The sequence below is a fragment of the Carettochelys insculpta genome, chromosome 15 (genome assembly GCF_033958435.1).
Source record: "Carettochelys insculpta isolate YL-2023 chromosome 15, ASM3395843v1, whole genome shotgun sequence".
In the NCBI taxonomy this organism is placed as follows: Eukaryota; Metazoa; Chordata; order Testudines; family Carettochelyidae; genus Carettochelys; species Carettochelys insculpta.
Genome location: NC_134151.1, coordinates 10516497 through 10532976, shown reverse-complemented (window position 1 = coordinate 10532976; position 16480 = coordinate 10516497).

The window sequence follows — 16480 nt, the reverse complement described above, 5'->3', positions numbered from 1 at the left end:
TAAAGCAGGGTTATGCACAATGGTGAATTGCTACGTATGAGTAAGAAACCTGAAGTGATCAATTTATGTCATAAAATATGAGTTTTGTTTGAGAATTTTTTACTTTTACATATATGTGTGTGATCAGCTGTAAAATTATCCTAGCCTTATAAAAAGTAAGTAAATAATCCACCTATAGTTTCCCTGTATATCATAGATGAGAATTTATATATGTTACTACTGTAATCTTTGAGTTTATTGGACAGAGATTATTTCAAATTAAGCCAAAATAGAAGAAAAATGTAAGAAGCATCCATTGCCACCTGAAACAATTGTACATCGGAACATAAACTGATAATTCCAACTTCAAATGTGTTCCCCAGCATGTACGAGGTTGGTTTCTGAGTTTAAACTGGATTTACTGGAAGAAGATCAACCTGTGAATAGCAGGTATTAATGCTGAACTCATTTTTATTTATGTCAAGAAGACGGGATATGAACTGTTAAACTTGTGACCTCTAGATTGTGCAGAGACCAACGCTTTTAGAGGAAAAGCATCATCATTTTACTGTAATATTCATCTGACAATGACTAAGCAATGATAATCAGTCTTAGTGAACTCCAGGAAATTCTTCCATCCATGTTGAACATATTACTGGGCCAGATCTTCAGTTTCTGTAAATTAGCATGATTCCATTTATGCCAGTGAAGCTATTCCAATAAATGATGATCTGCGCCATCACTTTTGATAGGTTACTGGAAAACAGATGTATTTGTTGCTTTATATAATGCCCCTATGCCAAAGTCAAGAGTCCTAATGTAATAATCAGGAGTCCTCTTTTAGGAAAGGCAAGGTGACCTAGTGAGCAAAACATTGGCCTGAGACCTGGGTTCTCTGTTACTGACTGCTGGATATCTTTTGGAGAGGTTTTTAACTGGCTTGTATCTCCATCTCCCATCTTTAAAATACGGTTATTTTAGGGTAGTTCCACAATAATACAGCTATGCAGACTGCGTCTGCACTGCCCCTCCCTTTCAGAAGGGGCATGTAAATGCAGCAGATTGAAAATGCCAATGAGCTACTGATATGACTATTCAGTGCCTCATTTGCATAATGGCAGCCACTCACCATGTTGAAAGTGCTGCTTTAGAAATGCAATGTAGCCGTATATTTGGGGTTTCTTCAAAAGGAAGCCCATCAAACCAGCTAGTTTGCATTTCAAAAGCAGCACCTTCAATGTGGCGAGTGTCTATCATTATGCAAATGAGGTGCTGAATATTCATATCAGCGCCTCGTTAGCATTTTTATCCACTGCATTTACATGCCCCTTCCAAAAGGAGGGGTCAATGTAGACACAGCCATGCAAAATGCTTTTTGAAATAGGACTTTATTCCAAAATAAGCTCTATTCTCTATCTTGATAGGACTTATTTGCAAATAGGCACTATTCCTCATAGAATAAGGTTTACCAATTTCAAAATAAGCCAACCACAATTTCAAAATTATTTCAAAATAGCAGTTACATTGTGTAGCCTGTAGGTTCCCAGACTGGGAGGTGTGACACTGGGGTGGAGAGAGTGTGAGGTGACCCATTCCCACACCAGTCCCCACACCCCAAGAAAGAGCCTGCCCTGGCATTACTTACTGCAAAAATGGAGATAGCATCATCTTCCTGTGGCATGGGGAGGGTGTCCCACAACCACACACCAGAACTGGTGTCTCAGGAAGCACGCACACTGTTTCCCCTCCCCAGACATCTGGCACATTTCCCGAAAAGCAGGTTGTTACCCACCAGCGACTTCCTTCCACCTGCTGCTTTCCTGAGTGGGGGCCAGCGTGTAGGGTGTTCCATACCAGCTCCAACTGCTCATGCAGCACGGGAAGGTAGCAGGCAGAAGGAGGACACTGGTGGGCAAGAAACCCAGCTTTCCAGGAAATGTGCTGGCTGTTTAGGGAGGGGAAGCAGCACATGTCCTTCCTGAGACCTCAGACCTGGTGTGCAGCTGCAGGACTCCCATATACTAGCCAAGCTGTCCCCTCCCTTCACCCAGACCTCCATGAGCACCCTGGCCTGACATCCATGAGTGCCTTGCCGCTGCCCAGAACCCCATGAATACTCTGCCCGCCCCCCTGCCTTGGACCCCACCAGCACCCTGCTCCTGCCCCTACCTCCTGACCAGACGCCTACTCCCAGTTTGCTCCTGTGCCCTATTTTCCACCCAAATTCTGCACCCCTAACACACTCATTGGCAGCCCTGTCCTGTATGCTGGATCCCTCTTTTTGGTCACCACCTCAGAAGGGCCCATAAATTCCACAAAACCTGGAATCCCAGAAGAATTAATCTCACCTGAGGCCTTGAACTTCAGTCCTACCTATGTTACCACATGGTGCTGGCATGCCAGGGGAGAGAGGTATATCAGCTGGGGCCACATCAGTGGGGCTTGGAGGTTTTTCTTTTTTTGTGGGTCAGTGACTCTGACACAAAACAGGTTCCTCACCCCTCCCATAAGTAAAAACAATGCTGAAACATTTGTGTTGGACATATTTTATTTAAAAATGAAACCTGGCCATCAAGCCCCCATCAGGCCATAACATACCTGTATCCCAACACACACCTCAATCCTGAGCCTATTATACACTGGAATGCTGTCCTTGAGCCTCTCACATCCCCAGTCTTCTGCCACAACAATATTGCAGAGTCCACACACTGCAAATCTGTGCCTGAGCCCCTAATACATCCCAACCGGAACTCCTGCACCCTCACTTCCACAAGCCTTTGCTTTGCTCAGAACCCCAACATTCCACCTGATCCCAACATACTCCAGCCTGGAGCTCCCTTCTTGAGCCAGCAGCCCCTTCTCCTCCTCTTTCTGCACCCAGATTCCCTCCCAGAGCTTGCACCTTTCACCCCTTCCCATGCCCAAATTCCTAACTCCCACCCCAGAGCCTGGACCTCCTGTCTCAACCCCGTGAAAATAAGGGCTGGAGGCAGTAAATGATGGACAGGAGAGGAAAGGAGAGGGTGGGGCCTCAAAGTGGTGGGGTCTTGGGGCTTGTCCTGACAGTTCAAAAGTGATCTTGGGTGTAAAAAGATTGGAGACCACCATTGTAAAAATATTTAAATTTCAAATTTTATACCAAAAAAATAGGATTCTTGCCTTTGATGTACGGGGTATGAATTAAATTTTTTGTTAAAAAGGGTGTTGGATGATGGTAAAGAGGTGGGGGGATGTAAGGGTTTCTCAAAGATCAAAAAGGGGCAGTGATGCCGAAAAGTTTGGGAACCAATGGAGTAAACACGAGGATAATTACTTTGAAATAACTTTGCTGTGTATACCTACCCTTACTGACTTCCATTGTGAAGGGTTTGGAAATCTAGGATCAAAAACGCTATTTACGAGTTGAATGTTATCATTATTAGGAGGTGTCCCCTGCTGGCTGTGCTCACCAGCTTCCTCCCACCACACACACACACACACACACTCTCTCTCTCTCTCTCTTCTCAGAGGATTAGGGAGCTGCATAACCCGGGCTGACATTCCCAGGGCCTCCCCACCTGCTGTGGCCCCTCTCCATCCCCCCCAATGTAGTCTGTCTGCTTCCCAGAAAGGCTTGGCAGAGATTGCTGTGGATGGCTCTAGCAGGACAGTAAGGAAGGTGAGGCACAGTTAGGACTGCTCTGGCCATAGACAAGTGAAAGAGCTGGGAGCAGCCACCATTACTAAGTCATGGCAGGGAGAGAAGGTGCCACTGACAGCTAAGCTCAAGCTACTTGTACTGACTCCCCCCACCTCTGGGCTGGGCAGCAGGATGCAGCTCCCCTGTCAGTAGTGGCAGCCAGAGTTTGGCACTGAGTGGCACCTTCCCTCCCCACCAGAGGAGACAGGAGGGCCTGCTCAGAGCCAGGCTCCAGCTGTCACTCATGATGGGGGAAACATCCTGTGGTCAGTGACAGCAGCCAGAGTTCAGCTCTGAGAAACAACTTCACTTTCCACCATGGCCTGGTGGCAGTGGCTGGTCCCAGCTTCTCCCCTCCCAGTTGATTTCCAGGCCTGTGGCAAGGAGGCAGGGAGAGGAAACAGGAAGTGAAGGGGGAGGCAGAGATAGGGCCTGAGTAGGTGGAGGTGAGGAGAGGTCCCAGGGCTGGGAAGGGTGGAAGTAGGCAGGAGGTGAACTGCCACAGGGGGAGGGAAAGGGCTGGAGGTGGAAGCAGAGAGGAGGACATTGAGGAGAGGGGCCAAGGTTGTGGGGAACCAGCCTCAGCCTTCCTGTGGGGTTGGGAAACCACAAAGGAAGCTGTGCACTTCCTAGGGCCTAGCCTCCACCACCCCAGCCCCTCTTCCCCCCTCCACCCTCACCCCTCCCTATCTCCACTCTCCCCTCCTGGGTGGCAGACAGATCATTTGTATGATGCTTTACACACACACACACACTATTTTACCATGATGGACCAATCTTTTTGGTGATGTTAAGATTTCTAAAGAAACTAACTGGACTAATCCTGTGATATGACTAAGGTGTATTTCTGTATAAATACTCTATAGATTGCTGTTGGCCTGGAGCTTGGAAAAGATACCACATTGATTTGGTTTTAAAGGATTTTGAAGCAAATGTATACTAAGTACTTAAAGTCCCTGGGAGTGTGGTGTTCAACAAAAATCCCCAAAGGATCCTGCTGATGTTGCAAGGTGTAATCAGCACCATACATACACTGTAAATTAAATAGTAACATGACATGAGACTGTGGTTAACGCTAACAAAAGCATCAGATCTGACTTTCCTTGACCACGCCGGTCATGCTGACTATAAATTACATCACAGTTTATTATGCTGAGAAAAGATTCAAGTGAGGGTCGAACAATGTCAAACTGCAGGCACCAATAGCCTGTAATGTCCATGTGTATTTCACTCTTCCCTTCCACCCCACCAAACATCCATGCCCTGAACCAATCTGTGTAATATTTTATGGGCTTAGGGCTTGATCCTGTGATATACAGAGCACATCCCATTCCTATTGACTTACATGGGGAAATAAGAGCACTCCATACATTCACAGTGGGTGTTCAGCAGAATGTTCTCATTTCTGAAATTCAGTCTTACCTTGCACCTCCTGAATGCTATGTTTAACTTTAACTTCAGTGGACATTGTCTCAAGCTCCTAATATTTTAAAAAGCTAAAAATAAACTCTCTGAGCATTGGTGTTCAGAGGATGACATATAATTTTAGGTATTTTGGGCTTTTGAAGGCAGTATTCCATGAGCCATATAAAACAAAAACAAAAACAAACTGGGAAAAGGTACTTATGTCCTAAGGCTCTCACTCTCTCTCTTTCTCTTATAGTGCCTGTTACTTTAGGATCTGCTCTTCTGCTCCAATCTTGTCTTCTGTTTTTCATATAAAGTGGTAAGCGAGGGGGTTTTTCTCACTGGCTTTGGGGTTTTTTTTGTTTTTATTTTGTGGAGTTGGGAGGGGAGCTAAGTTTTGTTTTTATATGATGGATTTACACCTTAAAAAGATTTATCTGGAAACATAAAATGAAATCATACTTCTCAAAGTAAATGGTAATACTCCTATTTGTTTAGGCTATGTCTAGACTGCATACTTTTTCTGACAGACCTCTGGTCTCACAGAAGTCTGCTGCATCGAAACAAGTTCACTTTTCCAAGACCACTATTAGAAAAGCAGACACATTTGGTCAACTTGACTGGTATGCCTTGTGCCCCGAGGCAGAAGGCAAGTCCTAGTAGAGGGACTTTGGCCAACATTTGGCCCACATGTGTACATGCCAAATGTCAGGAAAATATCTCCCAACAGAACCATCAGCAAAAGATACACAATTTGCATGCCACAATTTGTGTATCTTTTGCTTACAGTTCCCTGCAGTCTAGATGCAGCCTCAGCATGTTCAGGATTTCAAACACGATAGCTTGGAATTCTGGAAACCACAGCATGAAATCATAGACTAGGCACAGTTTGGCAAGTGCAGTACATGAGTCACAACTAGGATTTTCAAAAATGACTAGTAATTTTTGTAGCCCAAGTGGAGAGTTTGCTTGTTTGTTTTTCCAGAAAGTGATGAATAACCCTAAAAATCCAGTTTTTCAAGGTGTCTGAAGCTGGTCACCTAAATATTGTGGTATCATAAGTCGCTTCTGAAAACCTTGGCCTGTGCATCTAATTAGAATCAGAAACAGCAACATTGTAAGCATTCATTTCTGAAATGACCCAAAACACAGATATAGATTAATTTGTGACAATCACTGATGACAAGTTAAGAAATGGGACTCATCACAGGGAAGTAAAACCTTTTTCTGTCTAACACTAGCTGCCTACATTGTTACCTAATACCACTAGTGGTAATCACAGGAAAATCTTAGCTTGACTTTTTATTGTTTGTTGTTTTTGTGCTGTGTAATAAACTTGCTGTGCTCAAGAGTGATAAAGCAAGTCAAAGTAACAGTGGAGGAACATCAGACTTCTTTTTCTATTTCTACCACACCCACTAGACCTAAAAACTTGAATTTCAGTCCCTTTAAAAACATTTATCCTGGCATAACCAAATCAGGGGGAAGAAGGGATTAGAAGCTATAGAATATGTAATTCTGATCTATTTTCCAAGAGATGTGTGCTTAGAGGAGGGAGCAGGTACTTTAGACTTGTCAAGGCCATCAGGATAGGGAAAATTAATTCATGGAAAACATTTCTCAAAATCATGAATCTGCACATATGAAGTGATTTGTAAAATAAGAGTTGGGCGGTCCTACTTTACTTCATCTCAATTGAATTATCTGTGTATGACACTGCATTGTGTTCGACAGAGAAATGAATGCTCATGGAAATGTAAATATCAAAAGGAGTTCTAACAAATCTGATATACTATGCCTTATTTGGTTGCTTGTGGTTAGTGAGTAGACAGGAAGTTACGATGCACAGGAAAAATGCTGGAGGTTTGTTGGTATCCAGTAACCTTTTTTATTTTCTACAAGTAATGTATACAGAAAAGTCTTTCAGACCTAACGTCAACCTATGACAACTGAGTCATGGACAAGTAGCACGGTATCAGTAAAAGCCCTTCATATATATCTATCAACTGCCTAACTACGGTTTTGAGTTTTAATAATGTTATCTATACTGTTACTTTACTTTGTCTCTCATTGTTTTACACTGAAGTTTTTTTTGTCTTTTTTCCTTTTTGTGATCTTATCCAAGTGAAAACACTAATGTTAAAAATTAGGAACTATATGCTGTTTCGTCCTCTGCTAAGAAATAAATCCTGCTTTAGCCCATATATCTAATTCCAAATATACAGGGCAACCAAATGCTCTCTCACTTAACACCGAATGCTGTCCATACCCTTGTGCCAGGCTGCCAGTAGAGAAGAGATTCTTGTTTGTGCATAAATATGATTTTGCCATTGAGGGGAGAGCCACAGGAAGTGGTTCTGCATCTTTGAACCAGGAGACAGACTCAAAATTACTTTTCAGGTGATGTGGAAGAGTTATGATGCACTCGAAAGAAATTCATGAGAGAAAGGCGGTGATGGTAGGGGTGACTGTTAGAGTAAGCAGAGCTCCTTCTGAGTTGAAGGTTGATTTTATTTTTATCTTATTGTGCAGTCTCTTCTTCCTGGCATGAAACATCAGTACAGAAAGTTCGCTCTTCTTCTACATTGATCATCTTTGACATGCAGTTGGACCTTATCTGTACAAATCTGTCTGAAGTCTTCTACATTGGCCTCACCCCATTGTTAAAAAACTGGCATGGTGCATTTGAATTGGGATCTAAAAATCTATGAAGAATATACTCCCCTTTGATTCTTTAATGTGCTTTGTGTGGGTCCTGTTTCATGATGGCTAATGAGCTGTCCCACAAATGCACTGCATCGTTACCATCAGTCACTTCATAGTGCTTGTACATTGACATGAGACTGATAGGGAGAATATCTGTATAAGTCCAGCGTGAAAACTGTTCCCTACTTGAGCAGTCTTCTTCAAAGGCATGAAGAGGGCGTGTAAGAGTTTTATAAAACTGCACTAAGTGGGATTAAGCAGGTTTAAGTTACATAGTGTCTTTCTCGTTCTTGCTTTTCAATTATTGAAAATTCATAAATGGCTTTGTAATGATCAGAGAGTCATTCAAATGTGGTGAGGGTAGAATGCCATCTGCGTAGTACCTGTTGAGTTTGACTGTTTTACGTGTACCTAGTATTTATGATACACAAAAGGCAGCGAAAGAATTTATCTTGTGGTCTCAGGTTGGGGTCCACAAATCCTTTGCATGTTGTGGACAGTCACATATTGACAACTGGGAAAACACAAAAAACATTAATCCTGTGAATTTGCCCCATCCCTGGCAAAAGACTTCAGCCTGCGACTGTGGAAAAGACAAGGGAGCAAGTATCAGGAACTCCTGAATTCCATTTTAGGTTCTGTTGCCAATTCCTGACAGTGCTTTGGACAGGAGACTTAACCTCCCCATCCCAGTTTCCTTTGTGTAAAATTGGGATGCCTTTCCTCACAGTGAGGTTTTGTGCATTAATCATTTTAAATGAAATTTCCAAGATGTAATGTGTACAATAGAAAGGCTCCTTGGTGGAAATTTGGGAGCCAAAGTATACTTGCAATGCAAGGTCTCTGTGTTTCATGAATTCTTCAAAACTTTCCTGTGTAAAGAAGTGGTGCCACTGCCCTGCAAGTATTTGATCTACAATGTGTTGGATGACTTCAGAGATAGTCTATAAATGTTTTGGATGTTTCAGTGACATGTCGATGGCACTCTCCCTACATTGCTTTTTGCCTATAACCTCTACCCTATTAAACTGATTTATCTCCTGCTGTTACCTTGGGGCTGCAAAAATAATGTAACTTGAATAGTAATGGAAGCTGTGCTACTCCCTAAGATAGCAGATCTTATACTTAAACCAGTGTGTATCCTTTCTGTTTTCTTCTAGCTGTTTTCCGAAAGCCCAGCTATTATTCTACCACTTGGACTCTTTATCCCTCTTCCATGACACAATAGTATTTCAAGCAGTTTCTGAGAACAGATGTTCTCATGTGTTTATCCCTTTCTTCAGTGATACTTTTCCTTCAAAACATCCAACAGATTGCATTGCTGCTGTTCTTTTAATCAAGACGGGAAGATTTCAGATTTATTCTCAAGCTGCTCCACAGTCACTTGTTCTCCCAGTAGGGGCCTGATCTTGCATGAGGTTGAAGATCCCCTGGGCTTCAGCATTAAATAGTGAAATGCTAAGCACATTGTAGCAGCTCTAGATGGGTCAGCAAAAATAGATATTCTCTCCCTTTTACCCCGTCATGCTGGCTAGGGAGGCACACAACCAAGAATGCTAACCTCAGGACAGATGATCAAAAACGGGACAGCCACCCAAAACTGGTGGTATGTTCTGTAATTGGCTTTCACAAAGCCAGTAACAAATGTAAACACCCAGATTGGTGTTTCCCAATTTTATTTCACCATGGATCCCTTTTAAACTCGAAAGAATTGTGCAGCACCCCAATAGCAGTCTTATACAAGGAGCCGACAGATTAGACCACAAATAAGGAAGGACCATAACAAAAAAATGCTAAACAAGGTCATGAGATCAACATTTAACTTAATTGCACATATGTAAAGACAAAAATCCCATTTAATTTAATAGATTTAATAGGATGAGTATGGGGATTTACAGTGGTATATAACAGGCGATCACACCACTGACTGCACGCAGAGCACTGAGTACTGACATCATCATCCCCACTCTCTGGCTAAGCTGGCATTACACAAGGACACTTATCATGGCAAACACAAATGAAAATGGTTCTTAATAAATTCATAAATGCTTAAATATTTATTATTTAAAAAACAAACAAACATAACTTATCCCTCCACTCTGTCATATCTTTTAGCATAACACAGAACCTGTGAAAGAGACATTAAGTGGTAATTAAAAGCATTTAACAGGCATGTGCCAACCATAAATTTACTGACAAATACAGTTATGTATATGGTTCACAGGATTTGAGTTTAAAACTTGGTCTAAATATTTCACTAGTTTGTGTCTGAAACTTCAAAAATCACATCTCTAAAAATCCTTTCATAGATATTTAGGTGCACAATGTGAGTACTCAGTCTTAGACTTAAGTGCTTGGATATTCAGAAAGGTTTTTTTTTTAAATAAATTTTTCAAAAGACCACCCTGATCTAAAATCCTGTACCCCCCCCCAACTCCCTGAGCCCCTCAAATCCTGATGTCTTGTGCTGGGTCCCTTTCATGCCCCAACCCTTACTCCTGAACCTCTGGCATCCCCAGCATCCTACCCGAACTTATATACCCTTGCAAACTCCAGTCCTCTATCCTGAGCACCTCACATACTCTAACGCTGATTCCTGGAGCCCCACATCCACAGCCCACTGCCCTGAGTCTCCCACACTCCATCCCATAATTTTTGGATTATTTTTAATTAACTTCTAGATTTATTTACTGTCTTGAAGCTGATCTATATGTGAATAATATGCATTTTGTTGTGTTCACTAGCTTGAGTTGTTAGAAAGGATGATAATATACACGAGTAGTGTTCATTTTCTTTATATTTGATTTCATATTAAATAAGCATCATAAGCAAGGTTATTTGTTAATTATCCCTTATTTTAATATATTTTCTTCCATATCTCTGGACTATTCACAATATATGCTTATATTGTGTTTTTTTGTACATACTGGTGGTACACATCTAAGCACTACCTCAGTATTGGTGTTGCATGTGAGAAATTTCAGCCCAGCAATAAGAAAATTCAACCCATCCAAGGATGGAAAATCTTAGAGAGAACACTGATCACTGTCCTCCATGCCTTCAGGAGAGCCCCAGTGCATGCACAGAGCTAGGGGCAGCTAGGAGAGCCCTGGGTGTGTGGCAGCCAAGACCCCAGCATGTAGGGCTGGTAGGGAGCGGGGAGAGTGGTAGGACAGCAAGTGCACATAAGCCCCCCTCTCCCAGAATTTTAAGCCTACAGTACCATGTGGGTCTCAAACAGTCTTACCAAAGAGTGAAAGAAAGTCTTCTTGTGTACTTCAATCTATCTTGCCAGGCAGGAAACCTGGACTTAGGTCACTTATACCAAAAATGACAAAATATTTGATTTGAATTTTCTTGTTGGTGAAGCGTATAAGATTGTCCTTAATTTGCAAAATGTAAAAGTTCCATACCCTGAATTATAGAAAGCCATTAGCCACTGGGGATGCATTAAATACCTGTTTAAAGCTACACTTAATCTGGAATCCCAGGTGAAATTTTAATATTCAACTTGACCAACAAATTTCAGATAGTTAACCTATCTGACGTTGATTCCATTTGATTTCCGTGAACTTCAGATCAGGTCCATTGTCCTGAAGGACCATTCTTATTCTTGCAGACTGCATTTTTAAAACTATATCTTTTTGTCACTATGAACAAAGTTAGCTTGAAAAAGTGAGCAATGAATAACATCATGGAGACTAGTATCGGAGGAGTAGCCATGTTAGTCTGGATCTGTAACAGAAACAAAGGGTCCTGTGGCACCTTATAGACTAACAGAAAAGTTTTGAGCATGAGCTTTTGTGAACACAGTCTGTGCTCACGAAAGCTCATGCTCAAAACTTTTCTGTTAGTCTATAAGGTGCCACAGGACCCTTTGTTGCTATCATGGAGACTGACGTTTATTTTAACCCTGTAGGTCAACAGAATTTAAAAGAGGAAAAAGCAGAGCTTAAGGTCTCTTCAGTCTTTCAAACGTGTAGGAATCTGCTTTTTAAAACACACACACACACACACACACACACACAGTCTTTACAGAAAAAATTAATTATTGTCAGAGAAGATTTAATTACCAAGATGTTGATTTGGAAAATTGTAATATCAGGCTTTAATCACAATTAATAAAAGATGCCGTATCTGTGGTGCAGGTTTTGTTTTGGTTCTCCCACTTCCTCCTCTACCCCCGTGCCCCCGAGTGTTGTTATAGCAGTATATTGTTGAAAAAGTAATATCCTACCATAGTGTGTTTTGTAGGGTTATGATGTTGACTATTGATTCATATTACTAGCATGCATCTGTACCAAATGATCAAAAAGAATACACGACTGAATCTTTTATTGCTCCCTTCACTATTCAGCTACTAATTCAGCTGTGGCTCAATGCCACTTCCAGTTAATTGGTATTCAGCCAGATAATACAATGAGTGATTTGGTGCACCCCTGTTAGCTAGGTATATTATTTCCAGTTGGATTCCACCAGGCTGCAGAAACGTTTCTAGAAAAATGCAAAATGAAAGGTGTATCTTCTGAAATAAAATAAACTGCTATAGAGATGTAGTTTCTCCAGTTCAGCTCATTGTGGCCTTGAAGCTTGTGAGGAAAACCCAACCCCAACTGGAGCAGTCTAATTCTGGTTTACAGTTAGTAATCACAAGGATACAAGTAACCTTTCAAGATGAAATATATGTACTGGTAACATTTGATACTGTCTCTAAATAATCTTGTATTATGGTTATAGCAGTCAGAATACATTGTGAAAATATAATGCCATATCTATTCAGGGACTTTTGGTGGGGCTTGTCTGGCTAATCTATCTGTGTATTCATACCATGCTCATCCTCAGATAAGAAGTCAAGTATGTGGTGTTCAGCTACAAGAATATTCAAGCTCCCATGTACAACTCTGGAAGAGGGATCTCTGTGAGAGACGTGAACAGTCACCATGAGTCCTGGGGCAAAGTGGGTAGGAGGCCTGGCTCCATAGCTCTGTAAGGGGTGGAGCCTAGGGTCATCAGCCTTTAGCGCTGCATGGACTGCAGCACTGCTCACTTCCCAGTGCCATGTGGAGGGGTGGAGCAGCGCTGCTGTGGCATTTCAAAGGGTCATGGTGCTCAATCTGTTGCTGCAGTAGTGGCAGAGATGGGCTTCAGGCCCCTTTGAAATGCTGGGCCTAAGTGCAACTGTCCCCATTGCTCCCCCATTGGTGGGCCTGATTGCTGTATTTTTATTAAGGAGCTTCAGAACTCAGATCTCAAAAAACAGTTCTAATAATTTTGCTTTTTCTACATACAAGTGTTGTATCAGTTTTATTCACTGTTCATTATGTGATAGTGTCATGCAAGTAATCCTCACAACCACAGTACAAGGAATTATAATTAGATGCTTGTGAAGCACTTTGTGAAGACGTTTGTAAAACACTATGCAAATGATTATTTAGTAGTAGTAGTAGGACTGAAGGATTTACAGTAAACTCTTTTATATCTGGCAGGTCCTGGATCGGGAGCTTGCTGGATATTCTAGTATGTTCTGGGCAGAGCATCGCACCACACAGGGATCTACTCTGGGCAGTTTGCACATGACTATACTGTGAGCTGCTCTGGGTGGCTCACACATAGCTGCGAGCTGCTCTGGATGGGGCACCATGCCACATAGGGAGCCACTCTGGCCAACTTGCACATGGCTGCATTGCAAGCCACTCTGGGCAGGGTGCCACACAGTGAGCCGCTCTGGGCGACAGGCACTGGGCAGAAGACTGGAGGAGCTGCTGGCAACTCACACATGGGATGGAATGCCAGTTATTTTGGAAATATGATTATTTCAGTATCAGTTAAAACAGAGTGTACTGTAGGTCAGGATAGGTGAGAGCACCTAGGACACTAATGAGCATGGGCTGGAGCAGCCTATCAAGATTCCCAGGCAGTTAGCAACTCTATTATCAAGGTAGAGACTGAGTACATGAGGCACTGCTTCCATTAGAAATCTTTATACCTGCCTCCAAGTTTACTAGTTGGGACCTTGCTTGTAGGCTGGTTGGGTCCTGATTGATTAGCTGTGCCAAACATGGAACTCTCGGAGGTTATTTCAGATGACTCACCACTTCAGGAGCAGGGTTGATTCATCACAGTTTGTGGCCAACTGGCCCAAATTTTGTCATAGCTACTTCTTTTGCACTCAGCTCGTGGAAACATATTTTAGATGAGAAGGAAACATTACAACACTTTGGGTGGGGGATGGCAACAGGAAAGAGTGCATAAAGAACAAAAAATATAGAAAAGAAGAGTGATAGAACAGGATGCAAACCAAAAAGGAGAGGAAAAGACAGAAGGCAACATCAGTATACTCATGTGGTACATGACATTATTGTGATGTTGACTCTCCACCATCATCTGGGGCATGGGACCATGCACACACAAAGTATGCACTGCTTCAGGCAGAGAACTTGGAGCCAGGATTGCTGAATTCTGTTCTCATCTCTGATGCTATTTTGCTATGACCTTGAACTTAGCATCAGAATCAATCTCAGTTTATCTGGAAAGTGTATATAAATACTAGTTATTTTATACATAGCTGGTGGATGTATTGTGCAGCTGAATTAAGTAAAAGCTGATTCACAGGTGAGACACAAGGATGTGTCAGAGTCTTAGGAAATGTCATCCTCCTTTCCCTTGGACAAAACTTCATTTACAACTTTTTCCAAGTAAGGACTGCAGGGTTTGGTTGAGCCTATGGTACGTTTCTAGAAATATAAAACTTGGGCTATTATTGTATCATGAGGAATGTGTATGTCACATGTACTTGGAATAGCAGTTAACACAAATACCTTTTAGGGGAAAAATGACCCCCTATTTGACTTTCTGATTAGTTGAATGCAATGACTTGAGCATTCTTGCCAACTTCCTTTAACACTTTTTTCTAGCATGTAGGAGTGAATGATCCCATTGATGTACATAACAATGAATATTCTCAGTTCACTTATAGGAGAAAACTACGAAGTAAAGGAAAGTTAAGAGACATTTAATATATTTGTAAATATTTTTACACCATTGTATCCTGAACTTAAGACTAACAACTTAGCTTTCAGAGACTGTGTCCTTTGATTTTGTTTTTAATTGCTAGTCTTTGAATAAAAACTTTACAAAAAGTTACGTTTGAAGGTGAATAAGTGATACTGGATTTTTAATCTGTCACATTACATCCCCATGTCTTTGAGGAAGGTGAAACTTTTAAATTTCGTAGTTATGGAAGGAAACTTTCCTTGTTATTTGACTTCTGAAGCTGAATTATTAGGTTATGTTTATAATTATAGTGGACATGATTCAATTAAAAAAACTTTTGGCTTCTGCACAAAAGAAAGTAATATCAAGAAAAAGTGACGTGGTCACATTGTGGTGCTTCATAAAACTGGCAGAGGCAACTGTTAATGAGACATGTAATCTTTCATTTGCAAGTTGCCAGTTCAAATTCAGCTTGAGTCAATAGTGTCATAAAGTTATTTTAATCTGATGGCATACATGAAATGGACTTTTAGTGTCAATTCACTTCCTCATGGGCATTTGCACATATAAAAGAAAAATCGTATTAATTATCACCCTTGTCCATTTCAGAAGGAAAAGTGACTATCTTCTCAACTCTCAAGGTGTCCCAGCAGGTTAGGGCTGATGCGCACCTTTGGGGCCAAGCTGAGATACCTGTATTGCTGTTGCTTGTTCTTTTATTGCTTCTATGAAGTTGTTAAACCAGCTACTTTCACAGGAGCTCATATTGCACATGGACTCTGACAGTTTTTTTTTTTAAATTTTTTCTGAGCCAGTGTATATTTCCCCTGAGAAGCCTCTGAGAAACCCTGTGAAACAATATTAAATTAAGTGATGTTACATCTTTTTAAATTGTTTGCAGTCATTATAAGCCCACTAAAATGCTTGCTTCTCTCCATAATTCCTTCTCTTTAGCAACATGATATATTTTCACCTACTCACAAAACAGGAGAAAAGCCAAAAATTGTATGAATGAAACTGTAAAGGGTTTTCTTGTTATGTAAAATACTTGTGGAGTTCTGATTGCTGTGTTTCACTGACTAGGTAGCCAGAATAACCTAAAAGAGACTATCATACAGGGAAAACGTTTTTATAAACAAGGCAAAAGACTTAAAATTATAGGGAGCCAATAAGAAAGATTCTGAGCTGGGAAGGGTAAGACCTGAAGCAGTTCTGGAAAAGCTGTCTCAGGAAAGACTTCAGGCCTTAAGCCATTGTAGGTACAGAAAGACTGGGGAGAAGTCTTCCATGTACTGCTGAGTGTTTTTCAACAAGACCAGGCATAAAGCAACAAGCACTGTAGGATTCTGGACAGGATTGTTATATAGCTCACACCTGCATACCTACTGTGAGCATGAACCCTCCGCTGTTAGACTTTCACTACTCAATGCTTTATAGCTGGCCATGCATGGCAGGAGAAGTATAATATGTCAGTGGAGAAGTACAATATGGTGGCAGCTTAAGAAAAGCAGGTACAAATTCCCTGTAAGTAAGTGGCATAGAAATTCAGGGCTCATCTGTTGATTTGTTCTGTTGTTATATTTTGAGCTCTCCATAAAAATGCTAGTTAATTACTGTTGTCACAGAGGCATTTTATCTAATATCTATGAGGAACACACCTGCTTCTAAGTTGTCATCTAGCAACCCAAAGAGCTTAGATGGGCCCCCTAGACCTTC